The sequence below is a fragment of the Cryptomeria japonica genome, chromosome 8 (genome assembly GCF_030272615.1).
Source record: "Cryptomeria japonica chromosome 8, Sugi_1.0, whole genome shotgun sequence".
Classification (NCBI taxonomy): domain Eukaryota; kingdom Viridiplantae; phylum Streptophyta; class Pinopsida; order Cupressales; family Cupressaceae; genus Cryptomeria; species Cryptomeria japonica.
This window is the reverse complement of record NC_081412.1, coordinates 436203530-436218427: the sequence shown is the minus strand read 5'-3', so window position 1 is coordinate 436218427 and position 14898 is coordinate 436203530.

Here is a 14898-nt window from a genome sequence, read left to right as displayed (position 1 = left end):
TGTCTTCACTTCTTCTTTTCTTGTACAGTGGGTCATTCTTAGAACTAGAGCACAGACTCTTAGAGCGAGATGACACCACTTTTCTCTTATGCAAGGTGATTATTCTCGGAACCAGAGCACAAACTCATAGAGTGAGATGTCATGCCTTTCTTGACACTTGTACTATACATTCTATGCAGGTTGTAGGATACTCAGGCATAGACTCCTATGAGGTGCTTTGAACCTCCCTTGCACACACGTGCACGAGGTTGGGTGGAACTAATGGTGTTCTCACTCTCTCCCTTTACATGGATCACCTAGACAGGCTCTAGGGGCGAGATTTTACATGTTCTTCTCTCCATGGATCACCTAGTTTTAGGGGTGAGACGTCCATGGTTTCTTTCTTCTTTTCCTTTCTTCTCATTGATCACTAAAGTGTGTATTCATGTTCTCTCTCTTCTTCCTCTCATGAACTCATACTTTTACTATTGATGGTTCATGGATGATGCCATCTTTGCTATTTTATGTGATCGCTTGTGTTTATGTGATGGCATTGGTCTTTGTGTCCTGATTAGTTGTTGAGACATCTAAGTATCGAGGTCTTTTCGGCTATTTAGTTTGTCATCTTGTGTCTTGTTCTTGTCATGTGTATTTTTCTCTTTGTCTTTGTTTTGTGTGTCTTGTTCCTATTTTGTGTTCTCTTGTGTATGTTTGAGTGAGTTAAGATCCTAGGATTGGGCGCATATGTTCCTCAAGATTAGTGACGTCTTATAATCCTTGTGGTATTTCTCTCATCTTCATCTCTCTATTTCTTCTACTTTACCGATAGCACTGGCATAAGCCATACTCCTGCTAAAGTGGGGGCTAAATATAATGTCATAAAATTGTGACCCCTGCAATTTTAACCAGATTTTAGGTCCTCACCTCGGCAATGACATCTTCTTCCCCAACCAAGACCTATTTCTACATTCTCACCCCTTCACCCTTCCTCCTTCAAGACCTGTGGCTGCTTTAGTCCCTATCCGGGCCCCAAAATAGGCCAGGATAGGGGTGTGGATCCCATGTCCCCACCCCTTAGGGTGGCCCTAAGTTAGGCCTACCCGATCTCCTATGCATAAGTTTCCTTTGAGGTTTGTAATTCCTCTTTGTCGGCCTTTGGTGGTTGAAAATTAATCCTTGAGGAATGTATAAAAGAGGATTCAATTCCCTTATATGGGAGGAGGAGAGGCATAAGGATAAGAGACAGGATTTCAAGGTCATCATCAAGCATTCAAGTCTTCTTCATTCATCCATTGGAGCAACATTACACCATTCATTTGCAAGCATGTGTGTGTGTTAGGGTTTTGCAATGTTACATGCCATTTCATATGACACTTTTGATTACATTCAAGAATCAAAGCAATCATCATCAACAAATTGTAGATCTATAAGGTATGCATTTCCATTGTTTACATTCAAGCATTTGCAATTACTTTCTTTCAAGGTTGATTCCTCAACCGAGGTTTGACTGAGGGAAACCCCTATCCACAACCATTCTCCCTATGTTTTCTATGTGTAGGTTGTAGGTGCACAACTGTAATTGCAGTTTTGGGCTCCATTTGCAAAGGCGGAAGAACCCTTTTCGTTTCGTGGATTTTGTGGAGGACCATGTACATTCCTGCCATGGTCCCAATGAATTTTCTCTAGATTTGTAGGGCAGATCCTATTAGTCTAATTAGCTTAGATCCAAAATTACAACATGATCCAAAACCGGCAGCTCCTCATTTCACTCAATCTCTCTCTTTGTTCCACATAGTCAACAAGTCAACTTTCTCATTTACAAAAGAGGGTAAATCACACTTCAACCCTTGAAATCCACTTGGAATTCACGACCTTGTTTCCCTTGGATTTTGGATCTAATGGATTTAAGCCCCTCTTTTGAATGTAAAATTTCTCCAAGTGAAAATCATCCTAGTGACTTCCTTTCTCTCTCCTAGGTGGGGAGTTACTAGGGTCCAATTTTCCACTTTACAATATTGTAGAAAAGGATGCATTTTCTATGGAGTTTATCATGTATATTTATTTCCCTCCTTCATAGATGTGGTTATTTATTCATTTTTGATTTAGTACACTCATTTCACTTATCCATGAGCTTCATGTTCTTCCTACCTCTCTTATGGCTTGTGATAGTGATGAGGATTCACCTAGAAAGGATTTAACTTATATATTTTTTATCTACTTTGTCTGTGGGTATTGATGAGTTAGCTCCACATTCCAGTGATAAATCATGATGCGATCTTCCTTCATGTGATGATGTTATACCTAGTAACCATATAGCTTATACATCTCATGCTCGTTTTCCATGTTCACTTATGGTATCTCCTACATGTGCATATCTTTCTCCATCTTTCATTAATGATTGTAATCATGTTGATGCACATTGTTTATGCTAAATTTGTACCTATTTATAAACCCTAACTAATCCAACTACTAACTCTAGTCTACAAACTCATCCAACAAACAACCAATAGACAACCACCATGCAATATAAATAAAACATAAAACAACCAAGATTATACCTTTACATTTATGATAGGATTGTCTCCATTGTTATCATATCCTCATTAATCTTGTATTTGATAATATTACTATCAGTTTTGTGTTGCACTTGCACACGACCTCAAAGAAGAATGGATGTGGTTGTCATGATGTATGGCTAAAAGTGTGATGATATATTCTCTAGGATGATTTTGGCAAAGTATTGGTATGGTCAAGATATGTGTGATGTAGTATGAGAGGAGGAATAGAGATCGCCATAAAAATGGGGGGTTTAAATTAAGAGGTTAAGTGAAGAATGGCTAGCTTCTCATAGATAAAAAAAATTAATAGCATATGAGGGTAGGTAAAGATGAAGGGAGGAGATTAAGAGGTGAAAGGTAAATGATAAGGGTGAATAGTATTAAGAGGTTAATTTGAAATGGAGGGATGTGATTAAGCGATGGGTTGACTTTGGAGAAAGTACTAAGTGAATGAAAAGACAATTGACACTTGTCACATGCCTATGAATTTAGATTGCGATCTATGTGAATAAGCTGGAGGGATAGGATTAAAAAAAATAAAAAATGAATTAATTAAATGTATAAAATTACCTATTTAATTAATAGAGAAAAAGGCTAGATAAATTAAATAAATAGGAATATTTATTTAAGTTAGGAGAGAGGTGGGACCTTAATAAATAATAAGTATATATTTAAATTAGAAAGAAGAGGCCAAGTGAATTAATTAAATAAATAAATAATATTTATTTAATTAAAGGACAATTTTAGGTGTCTACATTTTTCCCCTCTTCGAGACAATGCAATTTATCACATTGTTTAAAAGAATTAAATTTAATTGATAGATACCCTAGTTTGCCCCAGTAGGTAAGGTGGCATGCCCCCAGGAGAAATTGGGTGAAAGTTCAGAAAAAGGTTTGTACAATCTCTCACTAGGAGTAGAAGTTTAAGCTAGGCAAAAAGCAGTAGAAATAAGCGTTAGCTTGGCAAATAATGAGACCAAAATACAATCACAAGGTAACGTGAATACCACAATAGGGTAACATGACTAATTAGGGTTACAACACCTATATATACAATCTTGGAGGGTCACTCTCCTCATTTGCATCCAACACATTTAGAAATTTATCCTATTATAGAGCACGAGGAAAGAGAACATAGCAATGCCGAAGATGACAAGAGTTGCAGAGCAATTTCACCGATTTTAGCATGTGTGGAGATATGATCAACAAGAGGACTATGGTGAGTTGATAAGTACATCACCCATTTGTTGTCATTGTGCATTTATTGTGTCATAAATAGGGATAGAAGTGTATAAAAATAGAAACATAATAGGATTAAAAATGTGTATTTGGTTAGTCTAGGTGCATTTTTGGCACACAAGTGTGTATTTTATCCATATGATAATATTTTTGGTTAGTACTACTACATTTATGATATTAGAAAACACGTTTTTGGCATAGTACCATATATAGGGTATAGTGATGCGTATCTGGTAGCTATGGTTGTGTACATGGTTAGGGTTGCATTTTTGCCTCATGATGATGCATTTTTTTATCATAAAATATGGTTTTGTAGCATAAGGCCGTATTTTTTATAATGTTGCGTTTATGAGGGTTAAAGTTGTGTATTTGATTAAAATATGTGGTAGATAAAGATGACTATCAGATTGACAAAATGAGACAGTTGCCCCAAGTTGATTAGTTGGTTAGGGTTTAGATGATGTAGTAATCATAGGTTGATTTTCCACCAGTCATATCCCACGAGAGGTATCCCCGCACATAACAGTTGAGACCATTTTTTTCTAAGATTGATTATGCTATCCTTAATGCCATAGGATTATGACATGTGACTTTCATACCCTAGATTAGGACTAACTTGGGTATGTTATCAACCTTAGTCGAAAGATGGTATAGTGATCACAACTCATTTTACCTATCGACGAGAGAGATGTGTTTGGTGAATTTTTTTGATACTAATTACAAGAGAGTTGGTCATTTATGATTAGGATGGGGATACAAATTCTTTGTGCTAGGCTTTTGGCGATGATGATCTAGTCATCAGAGGGAATGGTATTATCATCTAGAGGGAGATGGTAGCATCATGTAATCTACTCCCATTGCTTTTATCTAGGGTCATTGAGGGGTACATTTTCCTTGACATGTAGTCACATGGTTTCTCAAGTGGATGGGGTTGCACACTAGAACGGATGATCATGGATGGAACTTGATTCACCTAGGGTCTATGCTAGCCATCACACTTATACCATGGCCTACATTAGTTCACCTACAAGCGAGGTGTGATCTTGTTGGCTAAGGTTACATTACTATATGTGTGGGTCTACGAGCACATTACAATATCAAGGCTAGTATGTATGAGGTTTTGTGAGGTAGGACAACCCTATGTTCACATGTATACAATGATCAATGCCCAGCATAAGTTGGGTAAGATGGAGTACTGGTAGCACATGAATGATGGTACTAACACAATCTGTTGGAGACTATATTTGGATTGTGATGATTAGGAGGATGATGATGTAGAGATCCCCTCTTTTTTCAAACATGTTTCTTGATTGGTTACATTTAATACATCATCGAGAGGAATCTACCAAACCAAGTACTTAGATAGTTTAGCCTCACTCAGGGGCATCAAAAAGGTTCAATGGATTTTGCTTGACTATAGAGTGAGATCCCACATTGGGGGCCTACTTTGTCCATGTGGGCTTCACTTAGTGAACCTAGGTTGTAGCATGTGCTTTCATGGCATACTAAAGAGTCCTCCTATTTTGAAAAAATTGCCCTAAACTCCTTTTTTGTCACCCCCTCCCAATACATTGATGAATAATGGTGAACAACTAATACTCTAATCGATACTGAGAGGGGAAGGAGGTGAATCACTACAGACAAAAACTTTCTTTAATATTTTGATGCTCTCTGAACACAAATAATCGGTTGTCTATATCATTGTACTTAACAATAGCAATATTGGTTAACAGAAATACTTCAGACAGCTAAACTGGTAAAACAAAAGTACTTCAAATAGCATCCAACAATTTTCAAATCTAGATAGCTATTTTACCAATTTGATCATGCATGAGTTGCATTAGTAATATCACAACCATTAGCTCTGCATGCATATACAACTGAACCAAAACCTACTCAATCATCACATGAAAAATACACAACCCATGACACACAGATTTTTCATGTGGAAAGCCAAATGGGAAAAACCATGGTGGGGATGAATACCCACATGATTGTTTTGAACTCTTTTGAAGTCCGCTCTGTTAGGAGCCTAGTCTGGTTAAATATTTTATAATAAGGTTTTGTTAAGAACCGATCCTGTTAGGGATCACCCAGTTAAGGGATTGCTATAAAACTTGTTAAAGGTTACGTTGCTAGAGGATTTAAAAAACTCAATGAACTTGAGTCACCTGGTTAGAGGATTTGCAACAAGCCTGTTAAAGCTACCCAGTCAAGGGATTTTCCTTTTGTTGAAATGGTTAGAAGAGAATAGGTAAGACTCCGATCTGATAATAGCACTACTTTGCTAAGGCATGTCCTTTTCAGTTTCTGTCTTCTGCAATCACACTCTGCAGAATCCTCACTTTGTTTTGGCAAGTATCAAGTCTTCAACACATAGACATAAACACAACTTTTGCCAACACAAACAATAACAAACATCATCGACCTTATAGCCAACAATTAGGTCGGTATCATAAACCCTAAACCCTAAACATTTAGGTTTTCAGTTACAAGTGGTCCAATCCTAACCGTTAAGATGTATTGCATAGAATAAAACAATCTGAGAAAGATCTCAAGTCATTCTGCATCGTCCAGTCTTCACCTCAACTGGAAAATAGAAACCCATCACACGTTCTTCACATACCTCTAAGAAAAACACACATTCCCGAGGTAGACATTCAATGCATTCGATCTTCACTGTAAGATACTCGAAGAAATCTTTTACATGCACATAGTTGACATGGCATCTTGATCCTTATCCTTGTTCTTAACTAACTCATCACAAAACATCAATGGTTGCACCGCACAAGCCAAACCGGAAACCCTAGGGCTGAACTGAGACTACCAACCAATAGTACCTGTTCACTTATTGACATTAATGACAACATACCTTGTCACCGCTTCATCATATGCCAACAATCTCCCCCTTTGGCATTGATGGCAATACTCAGTGAATCATTACTCAGTTAACAATGTATACACCAATTGACACTATACCTATGTAACTTAAAGGATCACCATTACCTGGACTGATTTGTGTGTATATGCTCAACATATTCTCTCCAAACAATATATCTTCTCCCCTATACATCATCAGATATGTTCTCCCCCTTTGACAATAATGCCAAAGTGGAGGCACAAGGTTCCAATCTCCACCATGTTGCTCCCCTTGCGAAGTAGCATCCTTCATCACATCAATCCTGTAAGATCTAACATGGTAGTACCTGAGTGATATGGAGCACACAACTTTAGTTTACTGCATGAAGGGGTAGAACCCCTAATTCACCTCTCAAATAGGTAAATGTAGTCTTCGGTAAGGGCTTAGTGAATATGTCTGCTATCTGCTCCTTACTGGAAACATGTTCTAATACAACCTCTTTATTTTGAACCTTTTCTCTCAAGAAATGATACTTGAGCTCAATATGCTTGGTCCTAGCATGCAATACCAAATTTTTGGAAATATTGATTGCACTAGTATCATCACAGAAAATACTCACTGGTTTAGATACAGTTACTTTGAAGCCATCCAATACATGCTTCATCCAAATTGCCTAAGAGTAGTTCATAAATGTTGCTACATACTCCACTTCAGCTGTAGACTAGGAAATATAGCTCTGCTTCTTACTTGTCCATGAGACGAGTCTTCAACTGAGGAAGAACACTCCATTGGTTGTACTCTTTTGGTCGTCCACATTACCTACCCAATCTGCATTGGTAAACACTTTGAGATAAAAGTTGCCATTATATGGATACCACAATCCATAATCAATTGTTCCCTTCAGATACCTAAGAATCCTCCTTACCGCTACCAAGTGGGATTCTCTTGGACTCTTCTGAAAATGGGCCACTATGCCCACTGCATGAGCAATATCTGGTCTGCTATGCACCACATAGTGCAGTTTACTAATCATTGACCAGTACTCCTTCTCATTCACCATCGATGAATCATCCTCCTTAGTCAATTTGCAGCCAGTCACCATCGGTGTTCCAATTGGTTTTCTCTCCTCCATGGGAAAGGTTTTCAATACCTCTTTGATATACTTGGATTGGGTAATGAAGATACCCTCCTTCATCCGCTGAATCTGTAGACCAATGAAGAACTTTATCTCTCCAATCAGAGACATCTCAAACTCTTTCTTCATTTCATCTACAAATGCATGACTCATTTCATCATCTCCTCCAAAGATTATGTCATCTACAAATACTTCACAGATCAATATCTGATCACCTTCAGATTTCAAGTAGATGTTGTTGTCCTCACTTGTTCTTTGAAATCCTATCTTCACAAGATGAGAGTGTAACCATTCATACCATGCCCTTGGTGCTTGTTTCAATCCATATAGGGCCTTGTGTAATCTACACACCATATTAGTATCCTCTGACAAAGCAAACCCATCCAATTGCTCAATATACACTTCTTCTTCTAGGATTCCATTCAAGAATGCAGACTTCACATCCATGTGGTATACCTTGAATCCTTTGAATGCTACAAATGCAAGTAGCATTCAGACACCTTCCAGTCTAGCCACTGGGGAAAAGGTTTCTCCATAGTCTTCTCCTTCTTCCTGAGCATATCCTTTGCATACAAGTCTTGCCTTGTTTCTTGCCATTGTGCCTTCTTCATTTAGGTTATTCCCGAAGACCCATTTGGTACCTATGACATTCTTGTGTTCTGGTCTGGGTACCAAGGACCATGTTGCATTCTTCTCTATTTGGTCCAGTTCCTCTTCCATTGCCTTTATCCAGTCTTCATCGGTAAGTGCCTCTCTAGTAGTCTTAGGCTCAAATTCTGAAATCATGTAGGAATTTTCTTTCATCTTTCTCCTTGTGAATATCCCTGCATCTTTGTCTCCAATGATTTGCTTCGGATCATGATGTAGTTTTACATACCTAGGAATGACCCTAGCTGGTTACTTCATCTTCTTCTTCTCTTACTTTATCTTCTACCGGTATAGAAACACTGAGGTCTTTGCAGTGTTTGTCACTTGTTTCTTTCTTAACCGGTTCCCAGAAGGCTAAACCCGGTTCATCTTTTGTTTGAATGCTGCTAGTTTCCTCAAATTCCTCAAGGGATTCATCAACCTTGACATTGATACTCTCAACAATTTTCTGATTCTTTTTGTTGTAATACTTGAGAGCTTTGCTTTTAGTGGAATATCCTAGAAATATTCCTTCATCACTCTTAACATCAAACTTTCTCAGATACTCACCTCTCCTGATATAGCACTTGCTACCAAATACTTTGAAATAACTTACATTAGGAGTTCTTCCATTCCAGTACTCATAGGGGGTTTTGTCTTTACCTTTCTTGATGAGTACCCAGTTCATAGTATAGACTACAGTGCTTATCGCTTCTCTCCAAAATGTGTGAGCTACCTTTCCTTGGATCAACATAGTTCTAGCCACTTCCACTATAGTCCTGTTATTCCTCTCTACTATGTTGTTCTGCTGTGGTGTCCTTGGGGCAGACAATTGCCTCTTGATGTCGTTCTCTTCACAATACTTGTTGATTTCATCAGAAGTGAATTCACCTCCCTGATCAGTTCTAAGGCATTTTATTCTTCTACTGCTCTCCTTCTCAACCAATGCTCTAAAGGATTTGAACTTTCCAAACGCCTCAGACTTGTCTTTCAAGAATGTGACCCACATCATTCTTGAGCAGTCATTGGTAAGAATCATGAAATACCGATCTCCCTGAATACTTCTTGTTTTCATCAGACCACATAGATCGGTGTGCACTAGATCAAGTAAGTTCTCTGCTGAAAAAGACTTACCTTTTAATGTTGAGAAGACATCTTCCCAAGTTGACATTCTTTGCATAAAGAATTCTCTGGTTTGTTCAGTAAAGGCAATCCTCTTACTGCCTTGATCTTACTAGCTTTTACAATATTATCAAAATTCATATGTCAGTCTCCTATGCCATATCCAACTGTTATCAAATTTCTCCATCAAGCACTGACTAATCTTGGTATTCAGCTGAAATAGGTTTTCTTTGGTCTTCTTACCGGTGGCAATAAGTTCACCACTCTTTCCGATTATTTTGCAGACCCCACCTTTGAACTCTAGAATAAGTCCTTTTTTGTTCAACCGAGCAACACTCAAAAGGTTGTGCTTAAGGCCTTCCACCCAAGAGACATCATCCGCACTACTCTTTCCATTTAGTGAGATGGATCCTTTTCCTTTTACCATGCAGGGTGCATCATTGCCAAATCAGACAACACCTCCATCATATTCTTCTAGAGTCAGAAACTTTTACCGGTCACCAGTCATGTGGTGAGAACACCCACTATCAATGATCCACTCATTAGAGTTGTCAATGTGAGAGACAAGGGCTTTCTGATTAGACACCTATTCCTTTACAGCTACAAACACTATGTCCTCATTCTCTTCATCCTCAGATTCTTCATCGGTAACACCTTCATCCACTGCAATAAGACAATTTCTCCTACCTCCTCCTTTATACTTTATAAACCTTTCCGGTTTATCCTTATTGTCATTACTAGGATAGTTAACAACTATATGTCCTATCTTATTGTAGGAAAAATATTTTAAAGGAAGCTTACATCTATATTTTCTAGTGCCTTCTGGAAGTCTCTTGGCAAGAAGAGCTTCAAACTCCATCAGAATCTCCTCATCGTCCATATCTCTGCTTGGCTTGGATTCATAATTGGTGTCGACCTCTTTTCCTTTTCTGGTTGGTGCAGAGGAAACAGACACTCTAAAGGCTGACTCTATCTTCTGAACACTACCATCATAGCTATTCAATTCATATGCAGTCAACTTTGCAATAATAGAGTCTAAAGATACCTTTGTTTTGTCCATAGACCTTAGCTCCTAAATAGCGGCAACCCTGATTGTATAGATTGGTAACAATGATCTTAGAACTTTACTGACAATGGTGGCATCATCAATTGTTCCACCAGTGCTCTTGATATCTCTAACCATAGCCTTGATCCTTATGCCATATTGTTGAATGGTCTCTCCTTCAACCATCCTCATGTCTTCAAATTTTCCTCTGAGGCTTTCTTCCTTAGCCTACTTGACATGCTCATCACCACCATAAATGGTTTCCAGTGTATCCCAAACATCCTTAGGACTGTCCTTATCTTGTACATCAATGAACTCAATATCGGTCAGGCTGCTAATAAGGGCTTACATGACTTGCCCATTTTCTTGAATCTCTCTGTTTCGATCATCGGTCAGAGTGCCAGTAGGGATTACATAGGCATTCTCAACATAGCTCTAGTGTTGAGCACCCAAAATCTTGATATAAATATTCATTTTATCCTTCCATATTTTGAAGTTGTCCCTATTGAACTTAGGACCTTCCCTCTTCATCATTAAAGCAGGATCTTTTGCCTCAAGCGGTTAAGCTTATATCATCGAGGACCTGGAGGTGCTCTGATACCAATTGATGAATAATGATGAACAACTAATACTCTAACCGATACTGAGAGGGGAGGGGGGTGAATCAATACAGAAAAAAACTTTCTTTAATATTCTGACACTCTCTGAACATAGATAACAAGTTGTCTATATCACTGTACTTAACAATAACAATATCGGTTAATAGAAATACTTCAAAAAGCTAAACCGGTAAAACAAAAGTACTTCAAATAGCATCCAACAATTTCCAAATCTAGATAGCTATTTTACCAGTTTGATCATGCATGAGTTGCATTAGTAATATCACAACCATTAGCTCTGCATGCATATACAACTGAACAAAAAACTACTCAATCATCACATGAAAAATACATAACCCATGACACACAGGTTTTTCACGTGGAAACCCAAATGGGAAAAACCACCATGGTGATGAATAACCACAAGATTTTTTTGAACTCTTTTGAAGTCTGCTCTGTTAGGAGCCTAGTCCAGTTAAAGGATTTACAATAAGGTTCTGTTAGGAACCGATCTTGTTAGGGATCACCTGGTTAAGGGATGGCTATAAACCCTATTAAAGGTTACCTCGCTAGAGGATTTAAAGAACTCAATGAACTTGAGTCACCTGGTTAGAGGATTTGCAACAAGCCTATTAAAGCTACCCAGTCAAGGGATTTTCCTTCTGTTGAAATGGTTAGAAGACAATAGGTAAGACTCCAATATGATAACAACACTACTTTGCTAAGGCAGATCCTTTTTAGTTTCTCTCTTCTGCAATCACACTTTGCAGACTCCTCACTCTGGTTTGGCAAGTATCAAGTCTTCAACACACAGACATAAACACAACTTTTGCCATCATAAATAGATACAAACATAATCGACCTTATAGACAACAATTAGGTCAGTAGCATAAACCCTAAACCCTAAACATATAGGTTTTTAGTTACAAGCGGTCCAATCCTGACCGTTAAGATGCATTGCATAGAATAAAACAATCTGAGAAAGATCTCAAGTCATTTTGCATCGTCGAATCTTCACCACAGCTGGAAAACAGTAACCCATCACTCGTTCTTCACATACCTCTAAGAAAAACACACATTCCTGAGGTAGACATTCAATGCATTCGATCTTTACTACAAGATCCTCGAAGAAATCTTTTACGTGCACATAGTTGATGTGGCATCTTGATCCTTATCCTTTTTCTTAACTAACTCATCACAAAACATCAACGGTTGTACTGCACAAGCCAAACTGGAAACCCTAGGGCTAAACTGAGACTACCAACCGATAGTCAAACTATGAACCCCGACACCGGTTCACTCCATCCCAGTTGACTATAGTCGCTTCCAGTCTTCATACTGGTTAATACTGGCTCACCTACTTGAGTACCACATACATGTTCACTTATTGACATTAATGACAACATACATTATCACCGCTTCATCATATGCCAACATACACAACCTGAATTAAAACCCCCACTATTTTGACCAAATATTGTATTTTTTCATAGCCTAAATTAAAAATCCCCCTATTTTCACTAGATAAGCAATATATTGTTAAATAATTTTGAGATATTAAACCCACCATCATGAATACATGTGATATAATATTGCCTAACTAGTGAATCCCCAATGACTTTGTCATACAAGGTGACCTTGGAAGATTTTAGGGTATTAGGACTAATGCAATGTGTTATGTGGTGGGATATATTAGAAGTCAAGATGATGCCCAATTTTGAGGTAAGGTTCATAGTACACCCATTGCCACAATTGACAAGTTTGAGGGAGCTACATCCTACAATCAATGATGATGAGGGGGGTGGATTTCAGTCAAGGAGATGACAACAGAGGAGGGGAGGATTTGGAGAAAGAGAAAGAGGAGGAGACAAAGTTGTAGGAGATGATAGACATGGAGGAGGTAGAGATAGAGGAGTACCAACACAAGTGGTAGTTGCACTGTTACTTCCCATGGTTCCAATGGGGAGAGGTAGATAGCCCCAGGTGAAGGTGCAAGTTCAGGTAGGTGGATAGGGATAGGATGATAGGGATATGCAAATAGCCACCCTATAGGTAAAGTTTCAAGTTTGTGATACATAGATTAGGGCCTCAAAAGGAGAGATAGTTATCTTGAGGTGACATGTATATGACTTAATAGGTGAGAGAGATACAACTATCTAGTAGTATGGATGTACTAAGGGGTAAAAACACAAAATTGTCACATTTCAGGCTAACTTATCAGCACAAGTGAATTTAGGTAATTCTAACTAAAAATTAATTTTATTCAAAAATATGATCTATATAGATTATTATAGCTAAGTTATATATGGGCTACAACTTTTCCAATTGGAAGTGTCTACTAAATGTATATTATATAGTACTTTTGATCTAATTATTAAAAAAAATTAAACTCGATGTTTCAACAACTCCTACTCTTATAAATAATATTTTTTTGAAATGTAAAAATACCTTTTTATAGATCTATAAGTGAATTTTCCAAAATATATATCTTTTAATATTTTAATTAGTTTTTATATTTTATATTTTATCTTTATTAGAAGTAGGTCATCAACACTAAAATATAAGGTTGATTATCTTGTCAAGCAAAAATACTAAAATTTATTAAAAAAAATTGAAAAAAATATGATGCAGTAGAGAAAAGAATCTATGTCAAAATAATATAGTTCTTTTCTAATTTGGATAAATAATTAAGAAAAAAGGTGTTGGGAATTGGAAAGAGTTATATTTTAGCACACACAACTTTGCAAATTTATTAAAAAATATGTATTTATAAAAAATAGTAAAAAATATATCCATGCACTAAAGTTTCAAGTTATCGATATACAAAAAAAAAATCAAGTGAAAAAGGTAAAATTTACTAAATAAAGTGTAGTGGCTTATGTAACTTCAATTTTAGCATTTTTTTAGCAACTAAATTATAGTGTTTACTTTATAAAAAACTACATTCAAATAATTTTTCAAATTTTTGTTAAAATTATAAACATAAAATAGACATAAGAATATAAATTTTATTAGTTTACATTATTTCAAAATTTAAAACATATATTTCACTTTCTATTGATTTAATTTAAAAATATGAATCAACATTGACCATTTCCTTTATAAAAGTGTGACACAACTTTGTACTTTTACCCTGAGACTATAATTCAGTAGGCTAGGGCAGTAGAGAAAGGGGATGCCAAGGGTACCATGGAGTTCATTTACCATACAAGGTAGGAGACTCCATATTACTATCAACTATACCACTAGGACATAGGGAAGGCAATTATGAGGAGATTGCTAATGGGAGGTCAAGGAGGGAAGGGACAAAGAGTGCATGAGTGATGGGCCCACCAACACCAGTAGTAGGATCAAAAAAGGTGGAACCATCAAGAGCTCAAAGGCTTTTGAGACTAGTTGGTTCCAAGGGTGAGAGCAAATCATATCTCTATTTGATACCTGTGTATCAATAGGCACTTAGGATATGATGAATTTGGGGCTCCTAGTAGGCATTATGATATAATGACATTGTTGTATTTGACACATTATTTTAATTATATATGAGATGAAAACATCTTTGGCCTTGACTATATGCATATGTTTACATTCCTATGTGATGCCTTATGAGATGATTATGGATGCACTTATGTTATCATTTGATGATTATGAGATGTTTCTATATTATGATATGATGATTATGATATTTTTTTTGTTATGAGTATGATCCTATGATGCAATGTATTTATGTATTTATGA